At 46.5% G+C, this 15,410-nt stretch overlaps 1 long non-coding RNA gene across 2 annotated transcripts; it reads left to right on the top strand.

Moving 5' to 3' along the window:
* Positions 1–1,373: 1,373 nt before the first annotated feature.
* Positions 1,374–10,204, top strand: LOC120848117. 2 transcript variants are annotated; one of them, XR_006076774.1, is made up of 3 exons: positions 1,374–1,580; positions 8,197–8,297; positions 10,049–10,204. It is a non-coding gene; the product is annotated as an uncharacterized LOC120848117 (long non-coding RNA). The 2 variants fall into 2 exon arrangements; XR_005717561.3 differs by lacking the exon at positions 1,374–1,580 and adding an exon at positions 2,731–2,867.
* Positions 10,205–15,410: the final 5,206 nt, after the last annotated feature.

The following is a 15,410-nucleotide window of genomic DNA, read 5'->3' as shown; positions in this document are numbered from 1 at the left end:
AAACATCCGTCAACTGTGCTTGAGGTCAATGCTGTGTGAAACCAATTTAAGCTCTTGGAATGCCCGAAAAATATTTCCCAGGGCGCAGTTTCCATTAAAACACAAAGCTTTCTAAAAAAATAAAAATAAAACACATTTTGCCAATTAAAAAAAATACTTTGAGTAGCAATACCGTAGAGCAGTCTACCGCTAAACACTACGATTTCATCCGTATTCGCATCAAAAAAAGAATTCAAAGTGTCCTCAGAGATGAAGCGCATGACGGCCTAGCTCTTCGTCCACGTTGGGTGATCGGTCAAAAGTCAGAAAACAATAAAATTTCCGAATCGCACTCAGTGCCGGTGCTTCCATGTCCTGGAAGGAAATGCGGAGAAACCGAAACTCTAGACGGCCGCCCGCAGAGTGTTTCCAGACTTGTTAAAACAGAAGTTCGGGCGAGTTGGTAGTTCATGACGCACGAGGACACAGCGCACCCGTAACAAACACTCAACGTTCACAGTCACACCAAAAGAAAGGGACACTTACACAGCGCTGACTTCAACTCTTTGTTGAAGTCAGCGCTTCAACAAAGAAAAGAAAAGGCGGGAATATACAAAGAGTTGAAGTCAGCGCTGTGTAAGTGTCCCTTTCTTTTGGTGTGACTGTGAACGTTGAGTGTTTGTTACGGGTGCGCTGTGTCCTCGTGCGTCATGTTTCCAGACCACCGAGAGGTTTCGCAACTCGCATCCACGTAGTTTCGTTTTCACGCAGAAGTGTTTGGGTTTTTGTATTGCAGCGTTGAGTCAAGTCATCGGAAAACTTGATACAATCAAAGCGAATTTTCAACGTTAAAACATTTCTGCCGGACATTGCAACAGAGTGACGCAATAAAAATAACACTAAGTTTAGTATAGCAAAGTTTTTTTTTTTAATTATAGCTCAGTTTGGGAATACACTTTTAGCTAAACTGTTGTTTTATAGTTTATAAAATTTGCTAAAAGATTAGTCTGGGGGTAAAAAAAGTATATTATTTTATTAACTGATTTTTAGGAGTTCGATTAAGTTCTATCTACTGATTTTTGTTTTCCCCGATCCCCACCTGGCAACACTGGGACCCAAGATGGCGCAACGCATGTGGCGCAGGTAGGGCGTTCTGTGCGACGTAGTTGCGGCCTTTGAGTTATTGGATGGCTTTGTTCAAGACAAGGTTCCTATTTCGAGAACGAGCGGTTCAAATCAACGCCTCCGATTGCTGCGAAAGTAATACCGAATCACTGACCGGTCTAACTTCACAGCTCGTTCATCAAGGGTGAGTATCCACGAAAGCATTGTAGTATAAGTTCGGGAAGTGGCCACAAAGCATTTTCCGTAAACACGGGCCCACCACACTCGTGCACTCGTTCTGTCTTGTGGGTTTTATCAGAGCGGAAGGGAAATAGCGAGCGCAGCCGAGAGCGGCAGACTGGGCGAACTGCGATGAACAGGCGAGCTCTAATAAAGTATGTGACATCGCGCGTCGGAGGGGCCAGGATGGGGCTTTGCAATGTGCGCTGCTACAAGGAGCGTTGAGATTATTCTTCCGCAGGCATTACGTTTCACCGGTAAATCCCACAACATAATATAATTCGCAGTAAAGTGAATTTGTGGGCAGTTCTCCTGGTTTTGCGAGGGTCAGCGAGCTGCGGAACCGCTGTATTTCGGTCGTTGATCGCGGTGGTGACTGGACCCCGTCTCACCTCCTCTTCACCTCTGTGAGTGACCTACACGGTGACCGCAATCACAATAAAAGCGAACTGTTTTAATCCAGGCTGTACCTGAGTGCCGTCCGATGCTACCAAAGTAACACTGGACGGCACTCTGAGCACGCATTCGAGAGCTGTCCGAAGGATCGATCGGCTGTAGAGGGGACCTGGGTTATCGCGCCCCGAGAAGCAGAGCCTTCCGCATCCGTAGTCTGAAGAAATATGTTTCACTCGGAAGTTTTTTGACCATATCTAAGCACTTAGCAAGTCATCAGGGAAGTGTCACGATTGGCAATTTATAAGATCTGACTGTGAGCCGCTTGCCGCTGATTTGTTTGTCATAAAGTGCGTCCCAGCAAAGCCACAAATGGTTTGAGCAACCTCCAAAATTCTTCAGGCACTCTCTGCGGTTGATATCACCGCACATCGCGACACCAGCTTTGCACGGGCACTTCCAAGATGAATTGCCGTTGAAATTAGTAGGTAAGCTAGTTCAACACGTTAAGACCATATGTAAGGAAACAGTTCCTTAACCGGAGCAAATTACCGAAGGAAGGAAGGAGACGACGGATGTCACCGGGCAGCCGCAGCCTCTATTTGAGAATTGGGATGAGTAGAGGCGCAGAGCCCACCAGTGCCAGCTAGTCCTTCCCTACGAACAACAGTCAACCACAAGGGATGACGGGTAGTCATGTTGGGCGAGGAAGTAGACGGCAAAACGGTAAGCGATAATGGAGGTTGGGTTGCGGGGGCTATGGAGCTAACATCATGACCCCCTGCTACAAATCTGTCCTTCTGGGTAGTAGGCATTTCTTTCGAATTTTGAATACGACACAAGTTCAACTTTGAGGGTGTGTGGCGGGCCGCTACAAAACACTCTCGGGGCCCTGGCCAACCAAAAAAGGCCAGGCTGTGCTAGCGAGACCCATCTATGAAAAGCGACAAGCTTTCATGCCATGATGCTTTTGGAGAGTAGTTGTAGTTGTAATTTGATTAAATTTTAGGCACTTTGCCCACATATGCAGGATATGTGTGGGTCTCCATCGACCGGACAAGTTGCCTGCTTCTTGAAGACCTTTCATGATGATGCGCAACATTGGCAATCACCGTACGTGTGATCATGGATGCATCCATCTCCCTGCAAAGGTAACCCATAGACTACAGAAGGTATCGTCTAGTATGCAGTGCCAGGAATTAATTTTGAGGTAAAGGCCGTTCCCAAGCTCCTTGAGAACCTGCATGGTGATGCATGCTCTAGTACAGGGGTGGCCAAACTGCGGCTCGCGAGCCGCATGCAGCTCTCCGTGTGTTAAAGTGCGGCTCGCCGCTCCCTCCCTCAACCCTCCTCTCCCCTTCCTCCCTTCCGGAGCACTTCCCCTAAAAGAGAAATGAAACGCGTTTTAAATCGAAAAACAGGTTGGGGTTTGGTAGTGTTGTGCTACTGCTGGCTTACGCACAATTGGACTGCTTTTGACTCGGATAGACCGAAATATGTTCGAGTTTCGTTTATTCCTCTAAACAAAAATCAGCCCCTCCCCCCCCCCTCCCCCACGACTTTTGAAAAGTTTGTGATTTTGTTTGCGGCTCTTAGGCCGGGTCAGCCGGGCCACCCCTGCCGTAGTATATAATACACTGGAGTGGCTATAGGTAGCGTTCCATGTTTTCAGAATATGCTTTTAGTGAAATTTCGAAAATGTTTTCTCTTTTTGCGGAAGTAGACAGTAATATTTTTGTAGCGTACGAAAGAGTTCACATTGAACGCTGCGCTGCATCCATGCTATTTAGGAGCACGGTGATAGTTTGAGGCTCTCCTTGATGAGAACAACGCACGCTAGAAAATAATTTCCAGTGCAGCCCAGAGTACTCACTCAGCAAAGATATACACAGTTGCTAGGCTCGCACATAGAACGTTGAGTCAGCACGCAGCATTGATTCAATCGAAACATACAGAGAGGCCATTTTGCTTCCCAATGGATTGCAGCTGACAGATCGCGCAATCTTTTCTCGCTGGGCTAGACCGAAGCGATGCGATATTGCATTGCACCTTGTCACTGTTAGTGATGCCAGTGACGGTTCCTATGGTAAGCGTTGCGGGATGTTCATTTTATCATACGGTGTGTTATATATCGAGAGTTGAGAGCACGCAATGACCGATGCAGTTGTTGTAGATAGACATGGATTACCCTGTCGGTCATGGAACCACATCGAATAAGAAGAACATAGAATAAAAGCAAATACAGGGTTCACTTAATAAAGCTAGTGAAAGAAGATCAATGATATGCCTCCCCTATAGGGGATCGAGCCCACAGCCTTTTGATTAAGAGCCCGATGTTCTACGCCTGCACCACTGAATGGCACAACGAAGGGCGTTTCATCTGGGTTCTTTTAAAGGGGCCCTGCAATCATATTTAAGCGTCTACCTTTTTTGCGGTTTCCACGTCTCTTGGGGTTGGGGCAAGCCTGCGGGCACGGAGAGAGTAACTAAATATCAGTGCGTCATATTTTAACCGGACGACGCGGAAACCTCCTCCACCGACGAGGGCGACCCGCGGTACCGAAAGCGCGCAAAATGTGACGTCTTTGGTCCTGGGCTTGCCACTGGTCAAAGCCGCTAAGAGCTTTTTTTTAGTCGAGATACAAAATATAAGTGTCGCGAACCGTTTCAATTATGTATGAAAGTAGTTTTTGTTCACCATTTTAGATCAGAAAAGAAACAAATGCAGTTTAGAAAGTACGGAAACGAGAAATGACCCGTCGACATACCCGCTACCAAGCGGCGGAAAAAAACGGCGCATACTAGAAAAGGCTAGTGGGATGAGGCTACGAGAAACGAGGAGCGTAGAAAGGTCCCGGATGTACGCGGCGGCGCTGTGGTCGTATACCGGCTCAAGAATCCGACCGGTTCCGAGCGTTCCGAAGGCCTTCGGCGCGGGCCCTGCTGGCGATTTGGCCATTTGGCGGTGCGTCAGCGCGAAGTGGCTCCCGTTCTGAACTGATCTTTACTCCGTGTTTGCTGTCGTTTGTGGCCAATGAAATGTTATGCCGAATTAGTGTTTAGTCGCGCTGCAAATGCAATGCGAGCTGCCCTGGCCGCCCGCTTCATACAGCCTATCCAACACGTGCTTTAGTGGCGCCCTCTCGAGCCGTCGACACGGAGTGCGGCAGCCGTGTGCGCTCGATGAGCTCACTACTCCTCCTCTAGTTCAAGGCCACTCAAGCCAGGACCTACGACGTCATGAAGGAGGTTATTTTTTGCTTGTTTTTGTAATTTTAATTTGCCTATAACTTTTAAAATAAAGCGAAATTTGAGAAAAGAAAAGTTGGATTAAGTTACTACGTTCAGTACGCTCAGGTTCAGTGCAAATAAAAAAACAGTCAAAAAGTCATTGCAGGGCCCCTTTAAGTCACGCAGCTTTTGAGGGACATTCATGTGACTCACGTGGTGCTTGCACTCGCCAGTCATGCCCGGTGGCCGACATGCTGTAGTGGCAGGCTTCCTGCCATGGTTTGTCGCGTCTTAGCATGGCCTAGCCGGAGTGGTTACAAGTGCGAGCGAGCGCCCTGCGTTTAATTGCTGTTTGGTTGTACGAGAGCTCGAGCAGGAGGGACACCAGTGAAAGCAACTCGCTTGTGATTGTACCATTACCAGCTAGTTCATGCTAGGGTAAGACAAAAAATAGTGTTGTCGCACCTTCCCTTCCATTTGGCAGCGGAAAAAAAATTTAATGTACCTTGATCCAATGGGTAAATTCGGACGACACATTGTGTGCAGGTGTGTGTCACGGGAGTGATTAAAAGCTCATGAACCCAGTTACACGCTTCGCAGGTCTCTTTGTACCCTGTGTCATCCGAGTTTTCTCGTAGGATCAAGGTGCATTTATTTCTTTGTTGTGCCTAGTGCTTAACAGTGTCGCGCAGTCTATGTACAGCATCCTGCGAGCTTTGATTGGACATGCGTGGCCGTACTGCCCAGGCGGCAGGCTGTCCTTTCCAGCATGTCATGGGCATACTTGTTTACACTTCGCATTGAGCAACTGTGTTTGTGAACAGTGTTAGTGACAGCCAGGCTAGCACTTGACCCTTTGTTCTTAGAATTGAAAGGCTGCCTTCAAAACGTTAAATGCAAGACACATGTGCGTCGAAACAATGTGAGCCAGTGTGCAAACAGTCGGAAAGATGGCTGCTCCGGCGTGCTGCACACAGCAGTTTGCGACAGATGCTTTGGATCTTGCTAACGTCGAGTCGTTCGGGTGGCTCCGCCCAGTTCAGGCAGATACGAGGAAAACTGAAATTGTTTTACGTTTAAACTCTTGTAGGAATACTAAGCTTTTGTAGCGTTCTCCGAAAGACCTTCAAATACCTTGTGCTCGAATGCCGGAACCATGCATTGCATTGTGTCTAGCTTTTATAGATAACTATTTTGTTCTCAAGAGTCGTTACTTGTGGCTCCTTTGGGCGAAAACTGCACTGCAATCCAATGAGATGAGGGTTGCTGAGAGTCGATGTAGATTTGTTTGTAATTTCGAAGTGCTTTTTGAGCAAAGATCTAGCTTCGAACAGGAACAAAGCCTTCATTAATGAACTGGATAAAGCTCGGGAGTGCGTCGTTTATTTGGTGAACAAACCCTTTATTCCGTAATGGGAGCAACCAAAGCTGACAAAGCCGTGAATGAGCCGGGACAATTTTTTTCAATCGGTGTCTGACAGTTCTTTAGGTATCGATATAATCACAACATGACTGAAATGATGGTATCCAAACATTGTAAATTAATCACGTTCAAGCACCGCGTACAAACTACCGGTTGCACCACTGGTGGGCTCCCTCGACCTTGCTATTCACAGGAAGAGAAATCGGAGGAAAGTGTCTAGAGCACTTTCTTCCCATTTCTGACCATTTGAAGCATGCAATCGTCGATTTATCTCGCCTTTCTTAGTATTTTCTGCCACAGCCACGGGCGTGGTAAACAGAGGTCAGCATTTTAGGTCGCCCTCACTCACCCTCACAGCCACACTCACCTAAGCCCCTCACTCACCCTCACCCTCACAGCTACACTCACCTTCAGCCCTTCACTCACCCTCACTGAACCTCACGGCCCTCACGCCCCTCACCGCCCTCACGGCCCTCACGCCCCTCACTCACTCATGGCCCTCACGAAACTCACCGCCCTCGCGGCCCTCACCGCCCTCACTGCCCTCACCGCCCTCATTGCCCTCACCGCCCTCACTGCCCTCACGGCCCTCACAGCCCTCACGCCACTCACCGCCCTCACGCCACTCACCGCCCTCACGCCACTCACCGCCCTCACGGCCCTCACCGCCCTCACGCCACTCACCGCCCTCACGCCACTCATTGCCCTCACGCCCCTCACCGCCCTTGCGGCCCTCACACCCCTCACGCTCCTCACGCCACTCAGGCCAGCTTCAGATGGGGCAATTTCGCCCAGAAACTTCACGTCGCAACACCAGCAACACGGGTTTTCATCATCAAATTTTATTTTTCTTGCAGTATTTAGACACAATTATGCGTTATAAACGTTTTTTTATGCATTTAAATCTCGTAAGAATACTAATGCACCTTTCTGAAACTGTTTATTTCCAAAAAACGATTGATTTCAAACCAGAACCAAGTCTTTCGGTGTCATCATCACCGGCACAAGGTATCACATGAATATTTTGCTTCCCTGATTGGATGCAGCCGCTTCAAACGTTTTCGAATTGCTCCGAGTTGCTTGCTTATTTCGAGCCGGACCCGACCTCAGCAATTCGTGTCGATCTAGGGAAAGCTAGAGAACAACCCGTCATTAACACTAAAATTGCTGAGAAAGATGCTCGATCTGAAGGGGGCCTTGCGCATTCACCGCCCTCACGCACTCATGGCCCTCGCACCACCTCATGCACTCACCGCCCTCACGCCTCTCATGCCACTCACTGCCCTCACGCACTCATGGCCCTCACACCCCTCACGCATTCACCGCCCTCGCACCACTCACGCGCTCATGGCCCTCACGCCACTCACCGCCCTCACGCCCCTCACGCACTCATGGCCCTCATACCCCTCACCGCCCTCACGGCCCTCATGGCCCTCACCGCCCTCACAGCCCTCACCGCCCTCACAGCCCTCACGGCCCTCACCGCCCTCACGGCCCTCACTCACCCTCACACTCATGAATTTTCCTGGTTCAGAGACTCACTCACCCTCACCTCACCTGTGAGGATGAGGGTGAGTGAGGGTGAGTGAGGGCCCTCATGAGTGAGGTTTGCCGAGGTATGGTGGTAAAATATGCTTGTTCGACGTAAATCTGTATGAGTGACTTTTTATACTTGTAACCGAAATATGCTGACGCCTTCAGGCTAAACTGTGCTTCTAATGTAGAAAGAAGTGCACAATTAGATTAGCTACCCATGCAATGTGCTGGTACGGAGATTGCAGCTATGGATATTGTTTCACAGGAAAATATGTTTTGTTTCGCTGCAGTTTTTGTCATCAGACATTGCAGCACGTCATACCTACGACAGATGGTGGTGCCTGCCTTGTGCTGAGGACCTTCCAAGGTGGCCTGGGCAGTTACCGTACTTGTGAGTATGGGTACTTCCATTACTCTGCCAAGGTAACCTCTAGAGTTGGGGAAGTATCGCCTCATATGCAATGCCAAAACTTCCCTTTGCGAGGAAGGTCATAACCAAGCTGCACCAGAGCCTGCCTGGCTACCCCTGGCGTGACATATAGCAGCATCACTATAAGCGGCATTCCGTGTTTCCAGAATTGATCCTTTGTGGCATTTGGAGGGTGTTTTCCGGAGCTTACCTTTGTCGAAAATTTGATGTTTCTCAGAGCTTGTTTTGATTAAATTCTCAGTTTTTCAGAATAATTCAGATATTAAATTTGCTCGCTGATTTTCCCAATTCTCAGAAAGTCAAAAGAAACAGAAATAGTAACCAGACACAAGTGTATTAATTAATTTGTAGTCTCAATGATTACAGAAGGACTTGCCTGTGCCTAGATGAGGTTTCTTGAGCTGAATATGGCGGTCTGACTCTAGATGCTCTACAACTTGCAGTGCACCCTAGTTAATACCAACTCTCCCACGACAAAACTTGCAAACCAGGGTTACTTATCCAGGTGTCGGTACATTAAGCTATCAGTCTCCTCGATTCGGTCACTGAAAAAGTTTGTTTTACCCCCTTCCTTTTTAAAGGCTCCCTGACATACTTGCTACTCACAGCCGTAGGTGCCACAGAAACGTGCTGCGCGGCATGGTTGTGCGGAGTGAAGGGTGAAATCTAGAAAGTTCCGCTGCCTTCGCTTGTCCCGCAAAATCTGCGGGCTAGTGGCTTCCTTTATGATAGAAACTGTACCCCTCTTAACTTTACGAAGCCCAAATGGTTTGTTCTAAACTCTTATTTGTTTGGAGCATGGCTAGCACAACCACATCAGAGAACAGAATGGAACATATTTCTTTCGTGCTGCTGAGGAAACGTTGGGGTTGCACAGGCTTCATTTGTTGCCATCGAAATTCTTCTAATCAGTTGGAAACAAGTTCTACTGGCAAAGCCCAACCCCTCCCCACCCCCAACGTCACATATACTGATGTCACATAGACTAGGGGAACACAACTACAGCATAAACAGAATCACTTCTGGACACTTAGGCATACATTGCCAAGATTGCAGATGTCAAGCAGAACTAAAAAAAAAACTACCCCGTAATAGGTAAAAATAATAATCAAGTAATTAGGGAAATTATTGAAAAGATTTTGAGGTAAGAAGAAAATTGTGTCACTAAAACTTGTCTAAATTTATTAGAAAAAAGAATTAGATTATCTTGCATCCAGATGAAACCAAAAATAACAAAAAAAAATGTCTTATTGTTTAAAAAGACAGGCGCAGGTGGAGAAGAAAAAATACAAGTCTGAGTTGCAAGTCAGTGCTTCATGAATGTCTTTTCCTTTTGTGTGTGCCTGTGCCTGGTTGCGAATGTTTCGCGCTGTGGAGGAGTATGCAACACCAGCTTGCCCAAACCTCCATCTTAACATATTTTTAACACTGCCAATAGAAGCTTTCACTTTGAAAATACGATTAGGATCGAATTTGAAAATGAAATGTCGCCAAACAATTTTTTGCGGACGTAAGGCTTTGGCTACGAGGTCAGTCATAGCTACTGGTGTGTTTAGCCAATTTCGAGGCAAATTTGTGACCTTGAAAAAAATTACAGGTCTACTGTTACATTCCTCTTAGCCTCCTGAAGATGTAAATCATTGGATTGAACCCCTGCCACATTGTTTTGTCTCATAACTGATGCAGGTATCTTCTTTTTTTCTTCAACTCAGTTTGACGTAGGAGCTGCCAAGGCGTCCTGTCCCTTTCACGTGAACAGTGGCCAGCACTGGAAGAAGCAATCTTTGGACTGCTGTAATGCATTCTTTGGGCAAGTAAATAAATTGCTTTGAATCAGAGACCTGGTGTTTGCACAGCCGCTCCACAGAACAAACAACACAAACACATATGTTTCTGTGCCCAAAGCCTTCGTAGCTACTTGAACTTATTGATCTGAGCTTACAGGTTGCAATGTTAAGGCAAGACGCAGATATAGTTAACGTCTCTCTAAAAAGAATTGGGGGCACCTTATGCTTGGATGTCTAGCTTGATCAACTTGAAATGTCCAGCCGAATTGAAACAAGGATCTAGCCGAACTGAAGCATGCAGCCGAATTGAAACTTGTAGCCGAACTGAAGATTTAGCCAAACTGAAGCGTCCAGCCGAATTGAAAGTACTAGCCGAACTGAAGCGTCCAGCCAAATTGAAACTTCCAGCCGAATTGAAGCTTCTAGCTGAATTGAGGATGTAGCCGAACTGGAACGTCCAGCCGAATTCAAACTTCTAACCGAATTGAGGCTTCAGCCGGATTGGGACGTAACCCATAAAAAGGGGGGGGGTGACTAAAACAGTAATTTTACACAAAAAGACAAGTTAACACCTTAAATAGCATGCGCTACATTATGTAAACAAATTATGCATGGCCCATTGCTCATTGTTCGCCCAAATGTAGCTCTACGTCGGCCGTCATTTTCCTGTTTAGCGTTTCATTTGGGCGGAGAATGAACATTCGGCGCGATGCACAGGCTAAAAAAACACGTTATAAAAAAAAAGCTAAGTGTATTTGGTAGGGTGCCTTCATGTGCGCTTTGCTTAGGGTGGTGGCATCTCGCCATTTTGTCACACGTTTATTTTTATTTTTTGTTCAGAAGCGCGTGAAAGAGCGTGTCCCTGCACGCACTTGTGGCTGTGCTATGGCGACATTTAGTTTTCGTCGATTTCTTTGTATTTTCCCCGTGAGCGCGTGCTGTCGGCATCTGGTACTACAAAGGGTGGCATCACCCTAAACAGAAGGACATTGAGGCACCCTAGTATTTGGCGTTCCCTTTGTAGATCTTGTTCTGGTGTGTATGAAATAGTTTGCATAGATTTAGGGAAGTGGTAGGATAGGAAGTTAGGCTAGTTTAGGTCGCCGGGAGGCCGCTAGCAAGTAAAGGCCCGTTCACACGATGCATTTTTCTCGCGCATCTAGTGTCGCGAAACGTAGTTTTGCGAAATGGTTGCGCCGTCTGAACGAGTCCGAAAGGGACGCGCGCATCTAAAAAAAGTTGCGCGCACACCAAGCTTCTGGAGCGAGCTTTTGCTGAAACTTTGCCGAGTCCTGTCTATCACTCTAAGGGCGCCGCCAATGGCCGCTCAGAAACGCTCTCACGTGGCCTTTGAGGGGGGAGCGAGCTGTTTGAGAAGACCACTTCACTGCCGGTGTTGTTGCCGAGCCAAATCCGAAAAAAACCGAAACCACGGACGATGGATACTGCCGGCACTTCCGAAAGCACGCCAAGCACCACTGAAGGAAAAGTGAGCAGCATATTGGAAACAAATCCAGCGATGGACGAACGCGTAATTGGTGATGATGATAATTCGCGTCTATTTTAGTCATAATTAAGAAATAAAACCTTGAGACAAGGAAACAAAAAGGGACGTACACAGTACCGTCTCAAAACCATCACAGCGTACAGCTCTCATTTACTTCCACAGCAGTTTTCTTTGTCAACCTCCATCCAAATTATACATATTCAACAGTAAATAAAGTAAATGGCAGTAAATGACAGCTGTATGCTGTGCTGGTTTTAAGACGGTAATGTGTATGTCCCTTTTTGTTTCCTTGTCTTAAGGTTTTATTTCTTAGTTATGAATGTTCACAAGCTCGCCTGCGTTTTGATTCGTAGAATGTGGCGGGAGATGGAGAACACGACGCTGAATGGCTAATGGTGATGATGATGATGTTGGCTTTCAACTGAAACTCCACTTTATGGTCAACACTCAAACTATTTTCGCGAGTCTAGACGTCATCGTGGTCGCACGTGAAGCGGTACGTGTGAACGAGCACATTCACTCTTAGAAAAAAGGGGACCAAAAGGAGGTAACAGACCACCTTTACCACCCTCCTCCCGGCCAGGGGGGAAGCGCTCCGCTTGTTACCTCCTCAGGCGCAGCGGACACTAGGAATGCGGTGCTACAAGGTGAAGTTCGCCTCGAAGGGGCACCAAAGAGGTAAATATTGCCTCCCAGAGGGTGCACGTGTTCGAGCACTGCCAAAGCCTGGGCGCTGCGATTGGCTGTGGAAAGGCGCAAACCAGTTCGCTAATTGGTCTCCTCGTTTGACACGTCATTCTTCGTGCATGCGTGGGAGAGCTCTCGCCGGGCCGACCGGGAGCGTCGGCGCCTTCCCCGCCGACGGTCTCGGTCATAACGGCATAACGGTCTTTCTTCTCGAACGTTCGACGGAGGCGTCCCTGCGCAGGAACGTTCCTTATTGTTCTGTTCGGCTCAGTCTCTTCTTACGAGGTCACTGAGAGCAATGCATTGACTTCAGTCGAAGATCCAAGTCGTGTGCACCGTATGCAGGTAAGGAAATATTCTGCGCGGACGGCAGTTGGCGTCGGTTATGACCGCCCGGGAAGGCGACCTCAGTCTTCCTTAGACAAAGGCTTGGCGGACATGTTGGCATGTTTGAAGGCGTCGAGCGTTCGATAAAATTAGTGTGTGGCGCAAACGCAGACACGGTTTAGACCATCGAAATTCATAAAGAGCAAGAACAGAAATGACTGTCGCTTGCACTAGCGCATATTTAGAAGGTTGACATTCGCTAACCAGTGGCGTAACCAGCAGCTTTTCCCGGTGTATGTGTGTGCGGGTGGAGGAAGGGGGAGAGCGGCGGTTCGGCGAGCCGGGCGGCCGGGCGACAAGACGCCTTTTGAATCGGGGGTCGCCTAGGTTTAAGGCGTGGGGGGGTAGAAGGTTTTCTCTTTTTGGGGCCGTTGGTGTGTCGCGTCGGACGTTAAAGTGAGGATCTGATCAAATATTTGAGAATCTCATAAGGTGGTTGGTGTATTTTTTTTTTTCGCAGAGCAGTAGTCGATCAGGCATTCATTGGCGGCACCGGCCAACAGGCGCGATTAATTCTCAACGTCGTTGATATTTGTAAAAGTCAGTGTTGAACACTGATTTTTAATAGCAACGTTTTTGTTTGTTTGTTTTTAATTTAACGAGGTTTAATAATTAGTTTGGCAAAATGTCACGTTATGAAATACTGAATATAAATGTCTGAGCTAATTATTCGTGCGCTTCACAAACATTAATAGTAGTATATATTACGGAATGAGGTCATGAAGGTGTTACCGGCAGCGAGACTAGCAATTATATTGTCTTGGCATTTTCTTTGCGTGTGATCAGGCATTTCTAAAACTGATCATTCAGTAGGCGAGTTAGATATAACTCAAGTTTGCATTATTTGAAGTTGATTGAATATATTTCTTTCGTCCTGCGGCAACGTTGTAGGGTGATTTCGTCGAGGGTACTGGATGCCTGCTACCTTGGACTCATCTCGTGACAGTTCTTAACACTGTTAACTGCAGGTAAGCGTAGTTCGATATTTTATTTTGATTTTCTTGTTCCCATTTGTGCACTTGAAATGGGGCTCTTCATCTTTATGTTTATTTTGTGTGTGTGCTGTTTGTTCATTTCCAAGAGAAAATCGAGGGTATACTTCGAGTAAATAAATTAGGGTAAGACACACAAGGCGCTTGAGTGCGTCTTTTTCGGTGTTCTTTTTTGTGTTTTCGTCCTTGTGTGCTGTTCTTCTCATGTCTAAATAAAACATACATTCAATTTTAAATTTTAATCTGGCAAAGTTCTCCGGCAACAAAATTTACATATTTGTCGAAGTTCAACATTCGGCAGTTAGAAATTATTTGTGCGCTTCGCAAACATTAATAGTAGTATATTACTGAATAAGGTCATTAAGTTATTGTCGGCAGAGAGACTAGCAAGTATATTGTTGTCTTGGCATTTTCTTTTTTGCGGCGGCATTTTTAAAAGCTGATCATTCAGTAGGCGAGTCAGATGGCTCAAGTTTGCATTATTTGAAGTTGATTGAATATATTTCTTTCCTACTGCGTCAACGTTGTAGGGTGATTTCGTCGAGGGTACTGGATGCCTGCTACCTTGGACGCAACTGCAGGTAAGCGTAGTCAGATATATTATTTTGATGTTCTTGTTCGCATTTGGGCACTTGAAATGAGGTTCTTGATTTTAATATTTTCTTTGTGCGTGTGTGGTGTTCGTTCATTTTCCAGAGAAAATTGAGGGTATACTTCGAGTAAATAAATTAGAGTAGGACACACAAGGCGTTTGAGCGTGTCTTTTTCGGTGTGTTCTTTTTGGGTGTGTTCTTTTTCTTTGTTGTCGTCCTTGTGTACTGTTCTTCTCATGTTTAAATAAAACACACATTCAATTTTATTCTGGCAGAGCACTTCGGCAAAAATATTTGCATATTTGCCGAAGTTCGGCAGTTAGGGTTGGCGGTCATGTGGGTCTGCTGTGGTGCTGAGTAGCTAATGTGGTGTAGCACTCTGTGGTGTACGTTCTTCCTCTGTCCTTGTTTTAAAGCGCATTCATGTTTTTTCACGTACAATACCAACTCGCCCAACAATCAGCACTTGTGTATACTAACCTGCTACAGTAGTTGTACCCCTTTGACTAAGATTTGTTAGTCTTCTAAGTAAATCGGGGTGACAAATTTAAACATGACAGGCGAATACAAAGTGCTTACTAATCTACGATTACCACCAGCCATGTGATAATTTTAGTCAGTGGTGGTTAGTCAACAGTTAAACTAGTCACGTCTGGTAAGTATGGTTAATGCTTTATAATGCTAGAATCAGTGGCCCATCAAATGCTCCAAATGCCTCTTAGAAAAATCCAATATTTCTTCACAGTTTATTTAAATTGGGATGATATGTTTCAACTTCATATCACATGATTTCCACATTTTTTTGGTTTCAGGCAGGCAGTGCAATCTACCCGGTGGCTGTCAGCTCAAGCCTAAGTAATCCTGAGGCGCCCAGCGATGTGGCAGTGGAGGGAGACCTCGAAGCCGCGTCGCCTGCTGAGGCAGTCCTGGTTGCATTCTGCCTCTACTTCATCTTTGACTACACGTATCATCACCAGTTCAGGCGCAGATTCATTGCACTAGAGTACTTAATTGTTCTGAAACACTCAAATGTGGAGTCACGTTCAACGAATTGCTTTCGAACCTAAAAGAAATGCCAAAAAGTAGTTTCTCTTTTAATGCCTCTTTATGGAGGTTTAGGA

The sequence above is a fragment of the Ixodes scapularis genome, unplaced genomic scaffold, assembly GCF_016920785.2.
Source record: "Ixodes scapularis isolate PalLabHiFi unplaced genomic scaffold, ASM1692078v2 PGA_scaffold9__187_contigs__length_104089568, whole genome shotgun sequence".
In the NCBI taxonomy this organism is placed as follows: Eukaryota; Metazoa; Arthropoda; class Arachnida; order Ixodida; family Ixodidae; genus Ixodes; species Ixodes scapularis.
The sequence above is the reverse complement of the archived record's forward strand: the minus strand, read 5'-3'. Positions and strand labels throughout refer to the sequence as shown.